The sequence below is a fragment of the Myodes glareolus genome, chromosome 4, assembly GCF_982192425.1.
Source record: "Myodes glareolus chromosome 4, mMyoGla1.1, whole genome shotgun sequence".
Taxonomy (NCBI): Eukaryota; Metazoa; Chordata; class Mammalia; order Rodentia; family Cricetidae; genus Myodes; species Myodes glareolus.
In genome coordinates this window covers 20,873,819-20,899,127 of record NC_142029.1, presented here as the reverse complement: position 1 = coordinate 20,899,127, position 25,309 = coordinate 20,873,819, and the positions used below count along the sequence as shown (strand labels likewise).

Sequence of the window (25,309 nt, the reverse complement as noted above, 5' to 3'; positions counted from 1 at the left end):
CTATAAAATAATCTTTTCTTGTAAAACTAAACTCTTAAAAGACCATGGATTCCAACTGTTTCTTGTTACTGTTGTCCACTCCCTTGGCGTAGTTTATATGTTGAAACCAGTTCAGTCTTTGTAGGAGAACTAAAGAATATCATCCTAGACTCACAGCATGCTAGATATTAGAAATAGCTTTCCAGATGAGGAAATAGCTGCATAGAGATGTACCCAAGCTTTTTGGTGGCAGAGCCAGTGCCAGTTGCCAAGCCTCCTGATAATATAAATTGCTATGAATGAGCCTATGTACCTACTCAGGAGTTTTAAGAATACTGACCCCTGCCTCATATTCAGACCTGAGTTTGGGGTGTGATTTACACATTGAGATTTTTAAATGCTGCTGAGATGGTCCCAGTTTGCACAGAGTTTGGAAGCTTGTGCTTTTTAGGGAATTGCTGTGGTTTAAAGACCCAAGTCAAACCAATAGTGCAGACTCTGTCCATTCTGATTTTTTAACCTTGTATCTGGTTGGGTTTGACCAGTGTCATTAATAAAAATTTTTCTGTTAAGAAATAACCAAGGATTTTGCTGTACAGACTTTCCTACTAAAATGATTCTGTTGCTAGTTTGTAGTTTGTAGTTTGTAAATATCCTGTGCAAATGTCTTGTCTTTTTTTTCTTTCTGTGCAGATTTCTTAATCATGAAATAGAAATAGAAGTTCTTTGACACAGATGAGGAAAGGAGAAAGTCTTCTGCCATCTGTGTTATGGCATGCTTTACTGTTGTGCTAACTAGATAAAATTCTAATTACTGTTAAACAGACTGTTTGTGAAGTTGTTGTTAATATTTTAGAGCAAGTGTGTAAACATGAAGTGGCAAAGAGCTGGTTGGGGTCTAAGGCATAGAAACAAAATCTTTAACTTCGAATGTAAATTGATTCTAATATGAAATAGGATTCTTTAATAATATATTTCTTGGTTCTGTGGCAAGAAGTGAAGCGTTTGCAGTTTGGCGTCATGTCTCTTTGCTACTCTTCTGTTCTTTGCCTGATGTAGACAAGATGTTGTGACTAAAATCCTAGATTTTGATTGGTTTGTGGTTTGCTTTCTCTTCTCATCTTCTCTCCCTACATCTTTCCTCATTCCTTCCTTCCCTTCTTTTCTTCCCTTTGAGACTGGATTTAACCATGGCCTAGGTTGCCCCAGTCTCCAGAGTTCTGGGGTTCCAGTTTGCCCTGCCATTTTGCTCTTTTAAATACAGGGTTGGCTTTGGTTTTGGTTTGAATTTTTTTTTTCCTTACTAAAGGACAGATATAGGAGTGTGAACTAAGGGTTGAGAGTAGCAGTCTAGCCTGTGTGGTGGCACTCCTTTTATAGCAGAACTTGGTGGGTGAGGTAGGCAGACCTAAGTTCAAGGTTAGCCTGATCTACGTAGAGTTCACACGTGTGCACATGGACACACACACGGTAACTCTACAGATAGTTCAACAGCTAGCAAGCAGTTATTCACTTTTTAAAAAAATCAGCAGTAGCTTTGAGGTAGTATTTAGTAGTGAAGAATGGCCAACTCAGAAGCAGATTAAAATCTCAGGATGGGTGTGATGATGCATGCCTTTAATCCCAGCAGTGGACATGGAATCTCTTGAGTTTCTGGCCATCCTGACCTACAAAGCAAATTCCAGGCCAGCCAGGGCTATACAGTGAGATCTGGTCTTAAAAAGAAGGAGAAAAAGGAGGGAGGAGGAGGAGGGGGGAAGAAGAAGTTTTTTTTAAGATAGCCCTGCTTTTAAAATGATGAGATAGGTTTACTATCTGTTTGCTGCTCTTAAAGCTCCTGTCTCCATCACACGTTAGTTCCCCACTGTGCTCCCAGGGAACCTCTATTTTCCTCTTCCAAGGAAATTACAGAATTCTCATTAGTTGTTATAAGACTTGGAAGGGCAGTTACTCTTGAGTTTTCTCAGTGGTCCCAAAGCAGTAGTGGGGAACTTTAGCAATGGATCAGAGTGAGTATAGATATCTGAGATTTATAGATGATCTGCCCAGGCATTAATTTTAAATGTAGCCATCACAGAGTCTTTTTTTTTAACAGAGCAGTTAGGAAGTGGCTAAATAAAAAAAAAAAAGTTTGCTGTACAGTACATAAATGTATAAATGTCACAGAGAACCTTTAAGGTTCCTTCTTAATTTTGGTACATACTAAGCTCTTTGTCTTAAACCCCTTCTAGATTCTTTTACAATTTAACATTAATGGATACAATTTTGGGTATATACATACATGTACAGTTGCATGTACATATGTGTGTGTGCATGTGGAGCCCAGAGGTCAGCCTCTTGTGTCATTATCTAGGATCCATCCACTTTGTTTTTTGAGACAGTTTCTTACTTGGAACTCACCAAGATGAGCCTCAGAAATCCACCTGTCTGTCTCTCTAGTGCAGCTATTACAAGCATATGTCAGCAGGCCACATTTTCTTTTACATGAATTCAGTTAGAGCAAGTGCTTTATGGCCTGATGTATCTCTCCAGCCCTGTGATAGATTCTGAACAGTCTAACTCTGAGTAGCTGAAGTAGATACAGTGCTTCATTTCTGAAAGAGGGACTTCAGAAATAGTGAGTTGAAGACTCACTGGATTTATTTTCATAGCTATTGACCTTTGTTATGTTACTGTTAGGCTATTAACTTGGGTGAAGCTGCTTTCATTTTGATAGAGGCAGATGCTTTAATGTATTATAATCTTTGAAAGGTGATCATGAGTTGTTTTCTAGGAACTACTTTTTTAGCACCTCAGTAACTAAGAAACTATAATATTCTGTTTGATTTAATTCATGTGTAAACATCCTTATTAAATGAAACTTGAAGAAAAGTAGAATATGTGATAAGTAACAATGATAATGACTGAAGTCGGTTGTTTTTGAATACTACCATTTAGTCTCCCCAGTTTAGATTCCTTAAAAAGTCTTACAGTAGAAAGCAATTATCTGGTAACCTCAGCTTATTTTCTATCAGAGCTGCTTAAACTTTTTCCACTTGTGACCTCTTCTTGCCATGTGACACTCTCCCCCACGTATATAGGTATTTAAAATGTGTACAAATCAAACATTTAATAATAATCATATATTTATTTAAAAACAATTCTTTGGTTTACATATAATTTTGCCACTCACTAAATATTAAAGTAAATTTGCATACTAATGATGTGGGTATTTTTTTCTATAAGAATTAAATCTTGCCTACATATTTGGCAATGCAGGGCATAGAGCATCTTCACTTACTTTTTTATTTTATTTTATTTTCTGAAACTTAGTTTCTCTGTGTAACAATCCTGGCTGTCCTGAAACACTTTTTGTAGACCAGGCTGGCCTTGAACTCACAGAGATCCACCTGCCTGTGTCTTCCAGGTGCTGGGATTAAAGGCATGTGCCATCACTGCCCAACCAAACAACTTTTAAATAAAATATATGAGCCTAATGCAACATAATAATATACTAATTTGATGTTTAAATGCTGAGAAATGATAGGAAAATATTAAAATTCATTGATTTCCATTATGCTTCTGTAAGAGCAGAAAATTTTTTTTTGAAAGTAATTTTATTAAATTATAAAAGTTTCCATTTCCGCCCCTCTTCCCAACACCCTCCCACTCCCCCCACTCTCTCTCCTCCTCCCTCTTCGTCCCTTAGGGCAGTCAGGGTTTCCTGCCCTGTGGGAAGTTCAAGTTCCTCCCCCCTCCCTCCAGGTCCAGGAAGGTGAGTATCCAAACAGACTGGATCCCCAAAATCCAGTATATGCAGAGGAAACAAGTCTCAGTGTCATAGTCAATGACTTTTCAGAAAGACTTCGGGCCAGCCACATTCAGAGAATCCGGCCAAATTCCGAGAATCTGGTTAGATCACGTCCTTGTTCAGTCCCAGTCCAACTGGCCTTGGTAAACTCTCATTAGATCCGTCCCCTTGTATCAGTGGGTGATAGCATCCCTCGCAGTCCGTATTTCCTTTTTCATTTTCTTCCTCCTTCTGCTCCTCATTTGGACCATGGGGGGCTCAGTCCGGTGCTCCAATGTGGGTCTCCGTCTGTATCGCCATCCTTCGCCAGATGAAGGATCTATGGTGATAAGCAAAATATTCATCAGTATGGTTATGGGCCAAGGCCGGTTCAGGCACCCTCTCCTCTGTCCAGAGAACAATCTGGGGATCTCTCCTTGGACCTGGGATCCCATATATAATCAAGTCTCCTGTAAACCCTAAAATGACTCCCTTAGTTGAAATATATTCTTCCCTGATCCCATATTCATCCTTCCTCCCTCCCCCCCATCCCGGTCCACCGAGCTTTCCCCATTCCTCCCCTACTCCCTTCTCTCTAACCCTCTCCCCTTCCAACAACCCTCCCACCCCCACCCCCCCATGCACCCGAGGTTACCTGGGACTCTTGTCTATTTCCTATCTCCTGGCGGATAGCTAAATAATCTTCATCAGGTTCATCTTATTTAGCTTCTCTAGGATCACGAATAATAGGCTCAAAGACCTTTAATTATGGTTAGAATCCACTTATGGGTGAATACATACCGTGTTCCTCTTTTTGGGTCTGGCTCACCTCACTCAGTAAAGCGTTTTCTATTTCCATCCATTTGCATGCAAAATTCAAGATGTCATTGTTTTTTACCGCTGAGTAAAACTCTAATGTGTATATGTTCCACACCTTTTTTAACCATTCTTCTATTGAGGGGCACCTAGGCTGTTTCCAGGTTCTGGCTATTACAAATAGTGCTGCTATGAACATAGTAGAACAAATGCTTTTGTAGTATGTTAGGGAATCTCGAGGGTATATTCCCAAGAGTGGAATTGCTGGGTCCTGAGGGAGGTTGACTCCCAGTTTCCTGAGAAACCGCCACACTGATTTCCACAGTGGGTGCACAAGCTTGCATTCCCACCAACAATGGATGAGTGTTCCCCTCACCCCACATCTTCTCCAGCATAGGCTATCGTTGGTGTTTTTGACTTTAGCTATTCTGACAGGTGTGAGATGGTATCTCAAAGTTGTTTTGATTTGCATTTCCCTGATCGCTAAGGAGGTTGAGCATGACCTTAAGTGTCTTCTGACCATTCGAAGTTCATCTGTTGTGAATTCTCTGTTCAGTTCAGTACCCCATTTTTTAATTGGGTTAATTAGAGTTTTAGTGTCTAGTTTCTTGAGTTCTTTGTATATTTTGGAGATCAGACCTTTGTCTGATGAGGGGTTGGTGAAGATCTTCTTCCAGTCAGAAGGCAGCCTTTTTGTCTTACTGACAGTGTCCTTTGCTTTACAGAAGCTTCTCAGTTTCAGTAGATCCCATTTTTTCATTGTTTCTCTTATTGTCTGTGCTACTGGGGTCCTACTTAGAAAGAGGCCTCCTGTGCCTATATCTTGTAGACTACTTCCCACTTTCTCTTCTATCAGGTTCAAAGTGGACGGATTAATGTTGATGTCTTTAATCCATTTGGACTTGAGTTTTTAAAACACTGCAATTCATGGTCTAGAATCTGAGCTTAGGTGTTTGAAGCAGTGTGTATTGGCATCGCATGACATGAAGGCATATGCACAATGTGAATTATGTTTTCAGAACCATGGTTGCAGTGAAGTCTGTGATCCGTCACAGGAAATTACTGCCAGAAACTGCGCTTGTTGTTTGTTTTTGGTTGTTGCACATGGAACCTTTTACTGTTGCCAAATTTTTGTGACCTCCATTTGAGTTATGCAACCTCAGATGAGGTCACAGCCTACACTAAGCAGCTGTGTGTTGACCTTCTTTCCCATTGCCTCTTCAAAAGGCCAACTGTATTTATTCACAGTAATTTCCATGATCACAGGACTTTGTTTTGTTTTATTTATCTTATTAAATGTTTGTTACTTGAGTAATTAAAACAAGTATTCAAATGGCTGTTATATGCTGGTATCGCTGTAAGTACTAAAGACAAAGAGAGTTTGGGGTCCTATACAGCAACAACAAAAGAAGAAGAAGAAATAATGATTGAGGTTTTCTTGATTCTTTTGACAAGGGAGAGAAATCTTTGTGGTTCTGAACATTAAAATATAGGTGTTTCATAAACACATTCAGGGCCACAAAGAGACAGCCAAGATGTACCAACCCTGGCAAAAACTGTTGGCAGGTGTCTTGTGGTTTTGGAAATCTGATTTAGTTATAAATTAGTCTTTTTAAAAAGTAAATGGAATATCTAGGAGATTATGTGAAACATTAAACACATGACTTTATAGTAGGAGGTGTTCGAATGGATGTTGAAGCTAAACTGACCTTGAATTTTTACAGATACCAAGCCCAGATAACTTTTGTTAGAAAGGATTCAGTAACCGTCGTAAATTATTTCTTCCACAATGTGTTTCTGGAGCAAACCTAAATACTTGAAGTATACCATTCATTTCTAATGGAATGTAATATTAGAACAGAAGGCCTCGGGTTGAAAGCTGTTCGTTATAGACCTTTTGTTGTCCATTTGAAATTAATGCAAGTATAGCTGAGAGAAGGATGGCTATGTAAAATTGTTGCAGATGTTAGTAGTATGGTAGAGAACTGAGTTTGCCTTAAATAGAAATAGTTGGCCAAATATTATCTTTTAAAAATAAGAAGGATTAACAGTAATCAAAAGATTAAATATGATGAAGGTGTTAGTGACATAGGGCCTATGTATTTAATTTTATTTCACTATTAAAATGCACAGACTGTTTTATGACCACGTATGAGTAATGTAATAATCATTATTGTAAGCTTATAGTTCTGCTTTTGTAGTGGATGTAAGATAAGAGTGGAATCACTTGTGAAATCCCTTTCCTACTTAACTGGCTTGCTTTCCCTCACCCTAATTACTCAAATATCTTACTTTCCCTGATAATAAACTCTTATTTTTCCTGATAATAAAAAGGGAAACACAGTATTGTTTTTCATTTTCAGAACGGTCTCTGTAGTAAATACCCCCCCCATTTTCTACTGATTGTAAGTTAGGTGTGCACATAGGGGTAGGGGTGGGTGGTGGTGGTACATGTACACCAGAACACCTGCAGGTGGAGGCCGGGGGTCTGTACTGGGTGTCTTTTTCTATTGCTCTCTACCTTTCTTTTAAAGCAAATCTCTCACTGCCCCCAGAGCTCACCATTTTGGGTAGACTGGCTAGGCAGTAAACCCCCAGGGTCCTCCTGTCCCTGCCCCTCAACCTAGCACTCACACCAGGTTTTTTCATGGGTGCTAGGGATCCTTACACACCTACATAGAAGCACTTTACCTGTTGAGTCATATCCCTAGCCCATAAGTCAGTATTGTTTAAAAAGAGCTTTTGGGGTTTATTTGATGGGGCAGGGTGGGGTGTTGTTTTGTCTTTGAGATAGGATTTCACTATATAATCCTGTCTGATTTGAAAGTTGTGATCTTCCTGCCTCCACCTCACAGGTAACTGGAATTACAGATATGTACCACTGTTCTGGGCTGTTTTATTAGCAGCATAAAGCTAACTTTATTGCCTTAATATTTGCTAAATTAGTCAGGGTTTCCAGAGAAACAGAACTGATAGAATGAATACACACACACACACACACACACACACACACACACACACACACACACAAAGACTGTGTTCCTGCTAGTCCAACAATGGTTATCTCTTGGTGGAAAGTCCAAGAATCCAATAGTAGTTTGGTCTAGGAGACTGAATATCTCAGCTGGTCTTTGATAAGCAATGGAATCCTGGAGAAGTAGATTGTAATACCAGATAAGGAGTGGATTTTTCCAAGGAGCGTGAGGGCAGGCAGGCAAAAAGCAAAAGTTTCCTTCTTCCATGTCTTTTCTATAAGCTGCCACCAGAAAATGTGGTCCAGATGTAGGGTGGGTCTTTTGAGCTTCAAATGATCCAATCAGGATAAATCCCTCACAGGTGTGCCCAGCTGATTGGACTTTAGTTAATTCCAGATGTAGTCAAGTTGGCAACTTTGGGTTTCAAACTCATTCCTTACTAGTTTCCTCATAGTCCAGGATTCGATATGACTCTTGTGGAATGTCTCCTATAGTCTGTGACAGTTTCCTGTCTGTCTTACATGACCTTGATTGTTCTGAGTAACCAGGTGTTCTATAGAAGTAATCTTACGTGCTTTGGTACTTTCCTCATGATTAAACTGGGTTTTAGAAAATATCAACACAGAAGCCAAGTGTCCTTTCACCCTTTTTCAGGGAGTACATGACAACAGTACTACTTGCAGAAGGTAGTGTTTGCTTAGTTTCTCTATAACAAAGTATTTTTGTCTTTCTGTATTCTAACCTTTGGAAATGAGTTGCTGAATTCAGCCCATACTTGGACTGGGGCACTGAAGTTTCATGTTATAAGCAGAGCAAATTGATGAGTATTACTAGGAATTCTCTAAGGAAGATTTGTGTGTGTGAAATTTATATTGCTATGTGTAGTTATTGTCCAACCCAAACAGTCCGCAGTTTGTGATTGTTAGACCTAGGATCTTCTCAATTTTGTCACAGCATAAAGCAAACCATTCACATCTTCTGGGCTTTCACTTTCTGTATACTTTCATTGTCTGTATTAATTTCGCAAGATACTCAACACTTTATTTTGAAACAGACTTTGAATTAAAAGGTTTCACCTAGTTGTGGCCTGGATGTCCTGAGTGCATATAGATTAGGCTGTGATATTCAGTAGGTTAGGTGTGCTAAGTGCATCTTTTAGAGTATTTTTGGCATATGGTAGGTTGTCAGTCTGTAATCCCATATGTGTATTATGGTATATGTATGGTATTTTGTTGCAGTGATAATCTCCTTGTTTGTGCTCTCCAGTGATCCCTGAACTACCCTTTTCCAGTCTCTGACATAAATGTGAAGCTTTATTTGTTGAGTTGCACTCCTGGAAACTGTGCTCATCTTCAGGACTAAGCAGTAGGAGGATATAGGAGGGGGAGGGGCAGAATGTCTCTCTCTCTCTCTCTCTCTCTCTCTCTCTCTCTCTCTTTAGCGCACGCGTGCGCGCGCGCGCACACACACACACACACACACACACACACTAGGGTAGGGTATCTCTGTATCCTCTTTGGAAATGCAGCTCCTTTGACCAGAAAGCAAGCAAGCTTCCTTTGCCTCTGAGTTTTAGGCTCATGATCCTCATTGCCATTGTGCCCATAGATGGCTGAGCTGAGAATAGAGAAGAGAGGAGTTTTGTGTGTGTGTGTGTGTGTGTGTGTGTCTACACTTTCTTGTGAATGTTAAGATTTCCCTCTTCAGTGACAGCTGGGACATGAAACTTTTCTTTAAGCAGTATACACTTCAGACTGGATGATGCCAGAAGAAAAAATGATGGCCATTCTAAAATGGAGCTTTGTATTTTGGTCCACTACAGGACCTGTTGCCATGTACTTTTCAGGGTCCCATGTAATCTACTGTAGGCATTTTAGCCAGATCTTAGAACTACACTGAGTTGGTGAGACAGTTGGAGTGCTATAATTGCTACATTTTATCTGAAACCAAACCTTGCTGAAAGGTTTTTCATCTCTTTCTTCTAGGAATTTAACAAGAATCTGAAGTTTTGATTCAAATATTTTTTGAATTGAAGCCAGAAATGTATTAGAATTTTGATTCTTTCATTTGATTAAGGTAAGATTATTTAATAAAATATAATTCTACCCTTATATATTTTCAAACATATTTAATGTTTATTTTATTAACACATTTTTATTTCTGAGTCTAACTAGAGATTTGTACCTAAAAAACATTTTTATGGTTTCTCAAGGCTAGAGATATAGCTGTTAATAGAGTGTTTGCTTAGCATACACAAAATGCTGAGTTCTATCCCTTATGCCACTTACATCAGGTGTGGTGGAGGACACCTGTAATCTCATTGCTAGGGAGACAGAGGCAGGAAAATCAGAAATTCAAGGTCAGTCTGTTATTTAGCAGATTTGAGGTGCCTTTGAGATCCTGGCAACAGAAAGTGGGCCAGGGTGGTCCTTTACCATTTAAATGACTAGTGTTTCTTGTAACAACTATCGGATACAAAGGAAACATGATGGTATGATCACCGAAGGTATAATATATTGAAAAGAAATGTTTGGCTGGAACAGAAGTCATCAAATTGGCCCACAGCCTGGCCACTTGCTTTAGTAGTGTTTTATTGTAGCATTGCTATATCCACTCATTAGTTACTGTCTGTGGCTACCTTAGCACTTTAGTGCCAAATTCATTACTTTGGATTTAAATATGTATCTAAGTGTCTAAGTAACTGTACCAAGCTCAATATCTTGAAATGAAAGTCCTTATAAATACTACTTTTCTAGCTAGGCATGATGGCACACCCCCTTTTTTCCCCCCCGCACTCAGGAGGCAGAGGCAAGTGGATCTCTGAGCTTGAGGCCAGTCTGGTCTACAGATTGAATTCCAAGACATCCAAGGCTACACAGTGAAACTCTTGTCTCAACAATATCAACAAAACCAAATGAATAAAAAATAAATTAAAAATAAAAAGAAATGCTAATTTTCTGAAATAATTGGTTTTTTAAAACCAGACTTAATGCCATGAGTAGTTGCATATCTAATGCTTATTTGTTTCTAAGTAATGGTCTTTGTTTTCAAAACAAAAAGTTTATATAATGCTGGTTTTGTTCTTGCTCTAAAAAAGAGATTCATACTAATTATATTTGGTTTACCTAGTAAGTTTAAACAGAATTAGCAAGACTTTGAGAGAATGAGGATTGTTTTTAATAGCTGCCCTAATAAGGTAAGTATCTCATTAGGGTTTCTATTGCTCTTAAGAGACAGCATGACCATGGCAGCTCTTATAAGGAAAACGTTTAATTGGGGCTGGCTTACAGTCAGAGGTTTAGTCCAGTATCATCATGGCAGGAAGCAGACTGGCATACAGGCAGACATGGTGCTGGAGAGGTAGCTGAGAGTTCTATATCCAAATAGGCAGGCAACAGGATGAGAAACTGAGACACACTGACCAGACTTGAGCAAATGAGACCTCAAAGCTCTCCCCCAATGACACACTTCATTCACAGCTTCACGCTTACTCCAACAAGACCACACCTCCTAATAGTGCTACTCCCTATGGGCCTTTTTTATTCAGACCATCACAGTAATTTATAGCATATGAAGTTTTAAATGAAAATAATCCTAATATAAAAGTATATTAGTGAGCCAGCTATGGTAGTGTATTGTAGGTTACTTGAGAGACTAAGGCAGAAGGATTGAGAGTTCAAGGCTAGCCTGGGCTATATAACAACACCATCTAGTGGTTAAAATAGGAATTACATTTCCCTCTAAAGTATGAAGTCAACTGCTTAACGTGATTGGCCCTATCTCAGCAAGTTCCCATTTGGTAGATTTGACCAATATCAACTCAAAGATATTTGCAAGAAGAATTATGTAAACTTCATTTCCTGTGGTAATTTCCTATACAGTACAGCATAACAACTACTGACAAAGCATTCATATTGGAACAGGTGGAGTGTGAGTAATCTAGAGGTGATTCACAGTCTGTGGGAGGTTTATGTAGTAATCTGGAGGTGATTCACAGTCTCTGGGGGATTGTGGAGTAATCTGGAGGTGATTCACAGTCTATGAGAGGTTTATGGAGTTCCATAAAGTACTGATCTAATTATAAAAGGGGCCTGAGCACACAGATTTTGCTCTTTTTGGGTGCTAGATCTAATATAATCTAATTCCTAAAGTTATGAATGTTTAGAAACATTAGAGGAAAAAATTAAAAATGGAGTTGAGAAAGTCTGTAAGATGTGTGTTTTGTTTCCCAACAATCTCCAAAGGGGTAAAAGAAAAAAGAAAAATATATTTTAAAATCTAGCATGTAGCCAGGGGGTGGTGGCGCACATGCCTTTAATCCTGGCTCTCAGCAGAGACTGGTGGGTCTTTTGAGTTCAAGGCCAACCTGGTCTACAGTGCAAGTTCCAGGGCGGACTACAAAAGCTGCAGAGAAACCTTATCTTGAAATAAATAAATAAATCTAGCACACGTTGGGCGGTGGTGGCACAGGCCTTTCATCCAGCACTCAGAGGTAAGGCAGGCAGATCTCAGTGAGTTCACAGCCAGCCTGGTCTGTAAAATGAGTCCCAGGACAGGCTCTAAAGCTACACAGAGAAACCCTGTGTCGAAAAAAAAAAAAAAAAAGAAAGAAAGAAAAAAGGACCCTAGCATGTAAATTAGAATTCCCAACCTCTATTAAAGAAATATCTGTTTTAGTCACCAAAATATGAAGGGGAAAAATAAGGATTTGGAAGGAACTCATTCTGTGTAATTTATTAAAAATAAACTTTTTATAATTTTCAACTTGTAAAATAATCCACTGGGTTTAAAACAGCCTCCTATATGTGGCATCTAGCCTGGGAGGGTATGTTTGGTTTATGATGGGTTTGTATGTGATATCTGTGTTTGCTTTGTTCTTAGAAAATAAATTTAAAACTTTTAAAGAAAGGAATTTGGAAATTTAAAGCATCTGTAGTTATAATTGTTTTTGTAAATGTTATACTAAGTATCATTTCTGTAGGAGTTTCACTGGACTATCACAGAGTTACTGAGCATGTGTTGAATTTTTGAATTTCAGCTAATAGTAATACAGACATGTATTTTCTGATGCATGATTTGTTTATAAGAAAACTGTTTTGTCAATAAACTCATTTTATGGTAGATCAATAAACTGTTTGTACAGTGATTAAGCCATCTTTGTACTAACTGTATTTTATTCTGTAGTAGTGCTAAATTTTAAGATTAATAGTTTTATGTAGAATTGCCAGTTCTTAATATTTTTGTTTTACTGATGACATGTATAGTATATTTAATATAAATTCATCTATATCAAGGATTAGCTAACTGTTTCTAGCATATTGACCTCAACTCAATAAACAAAATATTTCAAGTATGGCAAAAATTATATGAGAAACTTTCATGGGGCATAAAAGCCATCAACTTACATAGACCTTTTCCTTAAAACTTGATAAATGTTAATTCACATTTGGTAAATAAAAAACCCAAAATAATAAAAGGAAGAATCTAATGACTTAATATTCTTTTATAACATTCTAAGATAAAGTAGATTATAGACCTTGTAGGTGATATAAAAAAACATTATAAGTATATTTCTTTATTCCATCTGGTGTTACAAGTACATCAGCTCAGGTAGTAAGTTACAAGGGCAAGCAAAGGCTTGGGATTCAAAAGTTACTGTAGTCAGACTAGTTGTATGACTTTGAACACACCACTAAGTTCTTATTCTTTTTCTCTGTAAATTAAATCATTGGAGTTTAGCTTCTAAACTCTTTTAATCCATTTATCTCTTTGAATACAGGATTTAGCTGCATTCCCCTTCCTGGTGCTCCTTTTCTTCTCAAATTTTAAATTTTGTAATTTATTGTGCTTAGCTTGCTCCTTTTCATTATAAATCTTCACTAGGGTTACCAATAATAACCACATGACAGAGTTAATACTAAGCTGATTTGAGATTTCCTCTGCCAATAGAATTAATCCAAAACTCTTTACTTTAGCCTTAGGCAAGCTCTTTGGAAAAGGGCAAAACCCAGCCACATTCTTAACCAAAATATCACCAGAACAATCTCTAAGCCACATATCAATATTATTCTCTTCTGAAACCTCTTGAGTCAGCCCCCAGCAGTTCAAATCATTCTCAGCACCACTCTCTTCCATGCTCCTACTAGTATGGCCCATTAAGCAGTGCTTAAAGTATTCTACTGCTTTCATAACTCAGAGTACCAAAGTCCAAATTCCTCCAAACAAAATCATGGTTAGGCCTACCACAGCAATACACCAGTTCCTGGTACCAACTTCTGTCTTAGTTTGGGTCACTATGGAGTCTTCCAGTTTCAGAGGTTTAGTCCATTATCACCATGGTGAAGAGCATGGTAGCTGGGAGTACGGTGGCATGCAGGCAGACATGGTCCTGGAGAATTCTACATCTTGATCCAAAGGCAACAGGAAGTGAACTGAACACTGGGAGTGATTTGAGCCCTCAAGCCCACCTCCACAATGACACATTTTCTCTTACAAGGCTATACCTCCTAAGAGTGCCACTCCCTTTTAAAGGGGCAGAGATTGTGTGGGGAAAATAAAATATAGCTCCAGATCTCCCAGATTTGCTGAATAGAAACATCCAGGAAACACCATAAACTCCAACTAGGATGAACTCAGAGCTCAGCTATCACTGTGGAAAGCAGAGAGGCCCTGTGGCCTACCAAGTCTGTACTTCAATACAACCCTGAACTAAGACTAAAACATGGTCTCAAAGTTATATCTCTAATCCAAGTTGACAGCAGCATTGTTCATGGACACGGTTCATGTGTCCAATGGTGGATGAGTGGATAGGATACATGTGGCCAAATACATATAGCAGGATATCCTTTACTTTTGTTTAAAAAGAAGAAAGCTATAAAATAGATCAATTTGAGGGCATTATATTAAATGAAATAAGTTATACAGAGAAAACAAAATCTTAGAAAATCTTAGAGCCAGATGTGGTGGTGCATACCTTAATCTCTGCTGGCTGATCTCTGAGTTTGAGACCAGCCTGGTCTACAGAACAAGTTCCAGGATAACCAAGCTTAGGCAACGAAAGAAACCATGGAAAACAGAAAGCTGGTGAAGATGTAATTGAACAAAAGAGTAATATTCCAGTTCCAGTAAGCAGCAAAACTTGGCAGCTTCTGCTATGTGGTTTTGGCTTTAGAGTCAAGGATAGAAGAAAGGCCTTATGGAACCTTCTTCTGTGACTAAGGAAACCCAATAAGGCCAGGCATATGTCAGGGGTTCCTGAATGGAGGTCTAGAGCAGCCATTGCATGAAGCTGTGAAGCTGAAGCCTGGATTGCCTTGGAGACCCTAAGATGTTAGAGATGCCAGAGCCGTGGGATACCTGTTGAGGAAAGCTGCTAACAGAGAGTGGAACCAGCCCAAGAGAAAGAAGTGTGTTGCGGTCAACAAAGCTGAAAGGAGTTGAAGATCTGAAGAGTGTTTTGACATCAGACTTGGAGACACAGAGTTTGGAATTTGCCCAGATGGTTTTTGGTCTTCCGTTGGTCCAATATTTCCTCAGTATGCTCCCTTCCCTACATTTTGGAATGGTATTGTATATTCTATGCCATTATATGTTAGAAGTATGTGATCTGCTTTTTTATTTTGATTTTCAGGTGATTATAATTAAGACATTGCTTGGATCTCTGAAGAGACTTTGAACTTTAGACTTTTAAGTAAGTTTGAGACTGTTACAGACTGAGGAATTTTGAAGTTAGACTGAATACGTTTTTGCATTGTGAAATGGGTACAACATTTGGAGGCCAGGGAATGGAATGTGGTGGTTTGAAAGAAAATGACCCCCAATTGGAGTGACACTACTAGGAAGTGTGACTTTGTTAGAATAGATGTGGCCTTGTTGGAGGAAATGTGTCACTATGGAGGGGGGACTTTGAGGTCTCATATGCTTAAGCCATGCCCTGTGTTCCAGTTCACTTCCTGTTGCCTTCAACACCATGTCTGCCTGCATGCTGCCATAATCCCAGCCGGCATGCTCTCTACCATGGTGATAATGGACTAAACCTCTGAAACTGAAAGACTCCACCTCAACTAAATGTTTTTCCTCTATCAGAGTTGCCATGGTCAAAGCGACTCAGTATGAGAAGTAGGATCCCAAAAACCAATAAAAGAGTCAGAGACAGCCCCTATTCCCACTGCTGGGAGCCCCACAAGAGGACCAAGCTACACAACTGTCACATATATGCAGAGGGCCTAACTCAGTCCCATGTAGACTCCCTGGTGTCAGCTCAGTCTCTATGAGCCCCTATGAGCCCATTGGGAAATGCTTAGTCTTACTGCAACTTGATATCCTTACTATGTTTTGTTGATATTCTTGGGAGACCTTTCCTAAACAAACGGAGGAGTAGTAGATTGGGGAATGAGAAATGGGGGGTGGGGGACTAAGAGGAGAGGAAAGAAGGGAAACTGGATGTAAAATAAATAAATTTATTTTGAAGAAAAAGTTTCAGTGGTCATGGTGTCTCTTCACAGCAATAGAAACCCTAAGACTATAGTCAGTATGCAACATTAATGGATATATTTCCAATATGAGAACCTTAAGAGGTCATTTATTGTCAGTGTCAGAACCCTCTTGTAATGAATTTAGGACCTTATTTTTAAAAAGCTAGATAATATGCTTTGCCCTTCCACCACAAAAGGGCACTGTGTTCGAGGCTGGTTAAAATGGTCAGATTCAACAAAAGTAAAGCAGTAGGGGCTATGTTGCAGAGAGAAATGGGAAGTTTAATTGTCTTATAAATGTAAAGTCTCGGTTATTCAGGAATAAAAGGCTTTATGCATCATCATGCTTATACATAATGAATGCTATGCTGTATACTTAAGAGGATAAAACACAGTGAAGACATATTCATGTTTACTATGACTAGTACCTGCTTTTTAAAAATGCAATGTATCATTGAATACTTCACTGAAGTTAAGCATACAAAATAAATATATTCATAGCAAATTGGGAAAAATATACTACTTTTCACATCTCTAAGGCAGAAAAATACGATCCTTAACTATGACACAAACCAACAAGTAAAAAGAGAGAGACAACATGTGATGAAATTATCAGATATGGATATTAAAGCAACTATTACATATGTACTCCTTATGTTCAGGAGAACAGAGGAAAACATAAACATGCCAAGGAAAATGGAAGCTGCTTACAAAAGAGACCCAAATAGAACTGTAGAAAGACAATATCTGCAATGGAATCAGCAGCATGTTACATATTTCAGGAAATAAAGAGTTAGAACCTGAAGACGTGGTAGTGCATGTATCCAGATGGACTACCAAGAGTACTGGCTATCCAGGCTTGGTGTCTGGAATCCATGTGGTAGAAGGAGAGAACCGAAATTGTCCTCTGACCTCTACATGTGTGTCATGGCAATATGCACCAACAACACATACACTCTAAATAAATGTTAAATAAAGTTTTTTAAATGAAACACCAAGAGAAATATTCAAAGAAAGAAAAGAACACATCACTCTACAAGATGTTACCCAACAAATTAAGAAAGGATAGCAAATTATAGATGGAGATAGGGAGACAGAAAAAAATAGTTCAAATAATGACCAAATATTACCATCTTTGATGGAATAATATGACTAGTGAATAATATCACTTTTTGAATTGTCCATATATAACCAGAAAAGTAAATTTTTTGGAAATAAATTGGGGTAGAAAAGGGAGGGGTAGAAAATGAGTGTCCCTAGGCAGACAGTGGTGGTGCACACCTTTAATCCCAGAACTCAGGAGGCAGAGCAGGTGGATCTCTGTGAGTTCAAGGCCATCTTGGTCTATAAGAGCTAGTTCTAGGACAGACTCCAAAGTTACAGAGAAACCCTGTCAGGAAAGAAAGAAAGAGAGAGAGAGAGAGAGAGAGAGAGAGAGAGAGAGAGAGAGAGAGAGAAGAAAGAAAGAAAGAAAGAAAGAAAGAAAGAAAGAAAGAAAGAAAGAAAGAAGGAAGAAAGAAAATGGGTATCTTGTCTTCACATTCAGTATGCACGTTAGCTGTTAGATTTCTTTAAAAATTTTGTCTTTGTAATCTAAAATTTTCCAAATGTGAGTAATAATTTGCTTTTCAATGCTGGGAGTCAGACCCAGGGCATCAAGGCATTCTAGGCAAGAACTCTGCCACTTAACTACATTCCAAGTCTGAGTAATAATTAAACTTCTGTCTTGAAGGAATTTTCTTATTTTTTTTTAAAGCATAAGGCAGTACGTATGCTGTATGGTAGAACTTATGGTAGGGAGAGAATACATCCAAGTCTGTGTGAGTTACTTGTGATGGGTAGACAAACGCAAGGAAGTGGTCAAGGGTGTAGTTGGGAGAAAACAAGATACACTTTTGTCTTTGTCTACCACTTAGGTTCAACTTTCAACCCTAATTAATTATGTTGATTATTGTGATTATTGTGTAAGCTGCTTACATAGGTATCAGTGAAATATGGTTTTAACTTTTGGATTATGTGTTATGTATAGGAAATATATTTCTGTACATTAAGGAATAATTATTACATAAAATTTGACATCTACTCCAGCTGTATTAGCTAAACAGAATCTCTGTATTGTAGGGTTTTTTTTTTACTTTAAATTTTAAAGCTGACAAAATATATCATTTAGCATGTGGTGAAAACTTCAGTAGGGGGCGGAGGAAAATCCTGTTGTGCTGCAGTAATTCAGTCCAGTCACCTTCCTGTTTGTTTGGAAAATTGTTCATCTGGGACAGCTTAGCTTAAATCTTACTTAATTCACATTTATGGCTGATAAAATTTATGTTCCTGACCAATATATCATTCTGTGCAAAGGCAAGATTATATTTTTTTCTCTTGATTGCTGTTCTTACCAACTTTTCTGAGATAAGAAAAATTACAGAAACTTTTAAAAAGCGCTCTTTTCAGGGAAATATATACTTTGATTTTTCAGGTTGCTTATTTGGGAAAATGTCAATATATATTTGTAAAATATCAGTAGATGTTTGTAAAATATTTTATTAAATGAACTGGTAGATAGGTGAAGATCATTCATTTTGTTGGCCTTAAAAGATATAACTTGCCAAGCATTTCATTCTTTCTGTCTACTTACTATGTGTGTATGCTATCTGGTAGGCACTAAATAGATGTGTTCATTTTATCTTATAACTATTTCATGAAATAATATTATATTTGATTTATAGATGAGAAAAATTTTAGAAAGGCTATTTAATTTATATAACATTTTCTATCTTGGGGCTGAGAAGATGGCTCAATTGTCGGAGAACTTTTCTTTTGTGCTTGCAAGTTCCCAAATAACTGACATGGCAACTTAATATCTATTACAAATGCTCAGCCAATGACTCAGGCTTATTACTAGCTAGCCCTTACAACTTAAATCAACCCATATTTCTTATGTAAGTTCTACCATATGGCTCATGGCTTGTTACCTCATTTTGTACACACAGCCAGCTTCCTCACTGTCTGGCTGGTGACTCCTCTGACTCCGCCCTTCTTTATCCCAGCATCCTTAGTTTGGTTGTCCCACCTATACTTCCTGCCCAACTACTGACCTGTCAGCTTTTTATTAAACCAGTTCAAGTGACAAATCTTTACAGCGTACAAAATGATTCTTCCACAGCACTCGGTGGTTAAGAGAACTGTCTGTTCTTGCAGAGGACCTAGGTTTGTTTCCCAGCACCCATATGACGGCTTACAGCTGTTGTAATTCCAGTTCTAGGGGATTCTTGCTTTTTTGACTTCCACAGGCACCAAGCACATGGGTAGTGCACAGACTTATAAATAATTCTAAAAAGAAAATTGCTTTTTAAAAGATTGCCTCTCTTAGCAAGATTCAAGTGTAAGTCTGTCAAACCCTAAAGCTTGGGTATTTCTCAAAATCTATAATCTATCTTTCTTCATCTAACCTGGTTTAACTTCTGTTTTCATTTTCATAGTAGTTTTAAAAACCATATGCATGCCTGAAATCAGACAGTTAAGTGGCTGAGGCAAGAGCACTGGGAGTTCAAAGCCATCCTGGACCACATAGTGAGACCATTTCACAAACAAATAGGTATCTGGTGTGCATTTATACAAGACTAATTTTATCTGTTGCTTAAAAAGTCAGATTTTTTTTTTTGAGGTACTTGCATGTGAACTCAGGGCCTCGTGTATGCTAGGCAAGTGCTCTACCACCGAAATGGATCCAAAACCCTCTTTTATTTATTATTTTGTGAATATCTTACTAAGTTGGCTCTCAACCAAGTCTGACTTGAATTATAATTTGTGTATATTGAAATGCATCCCCTTTAAAGTGTACAGTTTTGTGAGTTTTGTCGTTTACCACAACAATCAAAATCTAGAATATTTTATTGCCCTAGAAGATTATTTGTGTTCTTTTGTGTCATTGTCCTTGATAGATATCTCTTGTAACCACTACCAGAAATGAATTTATGGATAGTGGGTAACCTTTTGTGTGTAGTTTCTTAGAAAGTTTTGGAAATTCATCCATGTTGGAACAGGTATTAGAATCTGGGTTGTTGAGTTGTATTCTATTATACATATGAGCCATCTTATCCTGTCAGCAGTTGATGGACATTCGGATTACTTCTGTCTTAAACGGCCATCAGTGCCCATGTAGAACCTGTTTTATGTTAAAATTTCTAATAACATTCTCTTTAGTGAGTAGTTCATAGATTTCTTCAATTTACATCACCTAAAACATAAGCTACTTCCTTGAAGGCTCTGCTGTCTGTTGGAAATTAAGGCTAAAAAAATACTGACTGTTTTTAAAATTTGGAGGATAAATAAATGACATTTGAGACACATTTTTTAAAAAGTTTAGCATGCTCTCATAGTTCAGAGATAAATGATAAGAAATGAAATTCAACAGAAACACAGTATGGCAAACATTGGATTAAAAATTTAAAATTGACTAGGCCATACCTTTAATCCCAGCACTCAAGAGGCAGAGACAGGCAGATCTCTCTGAGTTCGAGGCCAGTCTACAGAGTGAGTTCCCTGACAGCCAGAGCTACTCAGAGAAACTGTCTCAAAAAAACAAAAGAGGTTTACAGTTTGGAGTTTGGCCTATAATTTGGCTTTGGTCTCCACCTGTATCATTTATTAGACTTCTGCCTATACTGTTTATTAAGTTGGGAACAAATTATAACTTTGAATAAATTAGCAACCAATTTGAAAGAAAAAATAGAAATCCCCAGTTAATCCAATCTAATCACCTTCCTGTTTGTTTAGAAACATTTCTACATTTCCATAGGTACATAAGTTCTAGACACTTTTGGGTTGCCAATGAGAGAGCTAGTACAGAAAGTGAATGGCAGCAATAGCAAGGCCTTGGGTGAGTCAACACTTGACTCTATTTCTGTGTTCTTATCTGGAAAATGGAGCCACCCACTGGTGATCATTGATAAGGACTTGAAATTGCTGGTCTCTCCCTTTTCCCTTTTGTAAGAATCTCCATTGTTGCCTGCTCACTATTCTGTTGAATATTTATTATTAATAGAAATTTACAATGTGATATTTAAAACATTTTTTTTTTACGTTGCAAAAGATTAGGCCAGGTCAGAAGGCTGGTACCACGGTTCCCATGTAGCTTTGTTGGGAGGTGGGAGACCTCTAAGAAATGAGACCTTGTAGGAGGTTCCTAGATCCTTTGAGCTTACCCTCCAAAGGGCCTGTGGAACCTCAGTCTCTCTTCTCTCTATGTTGTGCTGTGAACAATAGCAGACACATGGTCCTGTGATGATGTGTCATGCTCACCTAAGGCCCTAACAAAAGAGACTGCCTAATAGTAGACCAGAATCTCAGTGACAATGAACTGAATAAACGTTTACTTTGGAAGTAGCTTGTCTCAAGTGCTTAGTTGTAGTAACCCAAAGCTGACAGTGTTGCTTGATGTCTTATTTATCATAAATATTAGAAAAGTAGTAAGTATAGGAATAGTATAACAATAAGTTGTTTTGCATGATTTCCATTATATTCTGTCTACTTTTTCTGTATGATGCTTTCTGAAGTAGCTCAGAAATGCTTCCCATTATGCCTATATCAAAAAGTTTTAGAGTAATTACATTTAAAAGATCATTTGAAGCTCTGCTTTCCACATACAGACTTTTCCACATAACTAAGGACTCTATGTCTGTAATATTTTAAAACTTGGAAGGTGGTGTACACTTTTCATCCCAGTATTCAGGAGGCAGGGGCAAACAGACTTCTGATGTTCGAGGTCAGCTTTGTCTACAAAGTGAGTTCTCAAACAGCCAGGGCTACACAGAGAAACCCTGTCTGCGGGGGGTGTGGGGTGTTTAAAAATTACTGTAAGTCAGCTTCCTGATGAGCCTTCCTTTTGTCATTCCCGTCTCACAAGATGTCACCAAACTTGAGAAAAAAAAAATGTTCCTTGAGACTTACTGACATCAGCTTCTTGTAGAACTTACTGGGAAAGCTCTCACTCATGCTGTGAAACCCCCTATTCAGGAAACACACAGTGAAAACAGCATTAGGCTCTTTTTCTTGGTTTCCTAATTAATAAGTGGAGAAATCTTACATAGCTGCAACTCCTTTCTGAGCTGATTTATTTTCGTAGCTTATGTTTAGTTTAACACATTGCTTAGAAGCAAGCAGAAAGCCCTTTCTTTATGTGCTATACAATACTTCAAAGAAGTTTTTAGCTCCATTGCAATCATGCTTTTCTGGATATAGAGTAGCCCTTTGCTCCTAGTTCCTTATGCTGCCACTGAAGAATGTTAGCTGAAAACCTTAGAGACTCTTGAGGAGCAGATCTGCCTTTCAGAAGCTGGTGCACGGTGCTGCTCATTGACTCTGCAGAAGCCATGAGCAAGTTATTCTGCTCTTACCTGGCTGACAGAAATATGTAATGGTTTGGAACCAGATAATATGATACTGTGAACTGGTGGAAAGAACTTAACCCTTTGACGTCAGTATAAATTTTACTGTGTATATATAGCATATGGTATACAGGGAGTTAATTTTTTCCTGTAACCTTCCCTCTCTTCAAGAATAACCAACTTTTCTGATTTGTTGAGGATTTTTAACCCAAACATGCCATGATAGACAAGGATAACAGGGTTGTTAATGTATGTGGAGTGCTGCTTGCTGGTAGTACTCAGCACCAGCTTGGGATGATAAGGAGATGAGGTTGCTGTGCTGTGACCATCTAGTAAAGTAAACTGAACGGGTGCATAACTACTCACAGTGTGCCTAGAGAAGGCATTCTGGGTTTCTAGATAAGAGATATTTCAGCTTATTACTTATGGCTGACAGTGACTACTGTAGCAGGCATCCATAGCAGCAAAATATACAAGTAAAATTTGCCCTTCAGTCTAGAGAGTACCAACAAACTTATAACAATCTCAGAAAGGTTTAGAAATTATAGTTTAATTGTACAGTCCTTAAGGAATAAGGCTCTCTGCTTGCTTCTAAGCAGTGTGTCAATCTAAACATATGATATGTAAAATTAAAATTATTAATTGAATTTATATCTCACTGTGTGACTGATATGAATTCAATGTAACTGAGATGTGAGAAAAGAGCTATATGAGGAGAATGTGGTTAATTTGTGCGTTGGAAGGACTTTCTGGTGAGAGGCTGTGGTAGTCCACTGGCTTGTTCTCCATATCCATATTCTGCTTCTCATTCATTGAACCCTAGTTTCTTCTTCTTCTTCTTTTTTTAAATTAGCACATTGCTGTCTGGAATAAAAGGTATTTCTCAGCCTTCCTTTCAGCTTGAGGTGGCTATGTTGCTGAGGTTTAGCTAATGAGATGTCAGAAGTGTTATGTGAAACTGAAGGGAAGTCTCATTAAAGGGAACTGATTTCACACAGAGATGGACTCTTTTGCCCTTGGGCCTTTCTGCTGCTTCCTGGACTGCAATACAGACATAAAGCTGAGACTTCTGTAGCTTTCTTGGGTCATAGGTTGATAGGAAATGATTAAAAGTGCTATGTCCTTGATGAGCAAGTAGCTACGTTCAAAGCTTCAGACTGCCAACTTTTGGGTTTCTTTTATGTGAGTAAAAAGTAACAATGGTTGTAACATATGGTGTTCCTAACAGCATAACTCAGTCCTCAGAGCCAGCAATGTAGCTTGCACAGGTATATGATTCCCTCCAACTCCACCTCTAGGAACCATTGAAATGAAACCAGCACTAGAAGCCCAGGGCAGTACTCTATGCCTGAAATACTGAAATGTCAAGATGTTTCAACTGAACACTAGATATTCATACTGAAAGCAAGGAGCTGGAGAGATGGCTCAGTGGTTAAGAGCACTGACTGCTCTTCCAGAGGTCCTGAGTTCAATTCCCAGCAACCACATGGTGGCTCACAACCACTTGTAAAGAGATCTGGCACCCTCTTCTGGCGTGCTGACATACATGGAGGCAGAATGTTGTATACATAATAAATAAATCTTTAAAAAAAAAAAGAAAGCAACCAGAACTTGCAAACAATGATTGTTTCAGGTCTGAGGAGAAAATGTACATGATGAACCTAAAATGTCTTGCCGTGAAAAATGCCATAGACACTATCAAAAGCTGTTGAGGTTGTATGAAAGAAAGGAGCCAATTTGAAGAGATTGGCACTGGCTAAAGTTAGAATAGCATAAGCATTAAACACCAGTAACTGCAGTAAGTTGAAATTCATCAAATATGGTAAAACTCTGAGCTTATGCGTTATTATTTTTAAAGGTTCTTAGTTCAGTTTTAGGTGTTATTAAGGGACCAATTCATTATTTTGACAATTGTTTGTAGTAATGGTAGCGCGGGCTAGCTTACACCTGAAATAATTACACAGAAACTGTATTCATTTAAACACTGCCTGGCCCATTAGTTCTAGCCTCTTATTGGCTAACTCTCATATCTTGATTCAGCCCATTTTTAATAATCTGTATGTCACCACGAGCTCGTGGCTTACCGGGAAAGATTCAGCATGTCTGACCTGGCAGCTTCATGGCGGGCGGCTCTCTGTCTCTGCCTCCTTTCTCCCAGCATTCTGTTCTGTCTACCCCACCTATCTAAGTTTTGCCCTATCAAAAGGCCAAGGCAGTTTTCTTTATTCAACCAATGAAAGCAACACATAGAAAGAAGACCCTCCTACACCAATAATTGTTAAATAAAAATTCAGTAGTAACTTTCTTGTACAACTATACTTTCAGGCTAAGCAAGTAGTTGCTAAGGGCAAGGTTTTATTCTGAAGTGTTCCAACTAATACAAAGTACTGATGAGGTGTTAGGTAAATTGCTAATGGAGAATTTTAGAATGACTGTGTTAGGCTGGCAGGCAGCACCTGAACACATGGATTTAATTTTAGTGTTGAACACATGGATTTAATTTTAGTGTCCCAGAGATAGTTCTACATTGTATACACCTTGGATAAATTTCACAGCACTCTCATAAAGTATTCCTGTTGAACAAAAAACAAATCCTACTTTTATCAAGCCTCTAGATCTCTCTAGCTGCTGATTTATAGGAAATACTGGAGACAAGATTGTGTAACCATTCTAAAAACAAAAAACAATATCAGGCAAGACATAGCCTTTATATTGTTGACAGCTTTGTGCATGTATATAATACATTTTGATTACTCTCTCCCCATCCTTGCCTTATCATCTCCTCATCCCTATCAGCCCCTTTCCCAGATTTACATTGTTTTGTTTTATGACCCATTTAGTTAAATCAAGGCAGTCTGTGATTATTAGATTGGAACTATCTATTGGTGCTTGGTGAAGATAGAATTAACTGAA

General features: G+C 38.2%; 1 protein-coding gene across 2 annotated transcripts in view; it reads left to right on the top strand.

The window, feature by feature from the left end:
• Glce (glucuronic acid epimerase) overlaps positions 1-25,309 on the top strand; it is a 70,736-nt gene that overhangs the window by 25,938 nt on the left and 19,489 nt on the right. The window contains exons 2-3 of one of the 2 annotated variants that reach the window (XM_085689201.2): positions 9,525-9,615; positions 15,170-15,229. The gene's annotated coding sequence lies outside the window, so the exon portion shown is untranslated. The remainder of the gene's footprint in view (positions 1-9,524; positions 9,616-15,169; positions 15,230-25,309) is intronic. The other variant, XM_048423352.3, reaches the window with a different exon arrangement.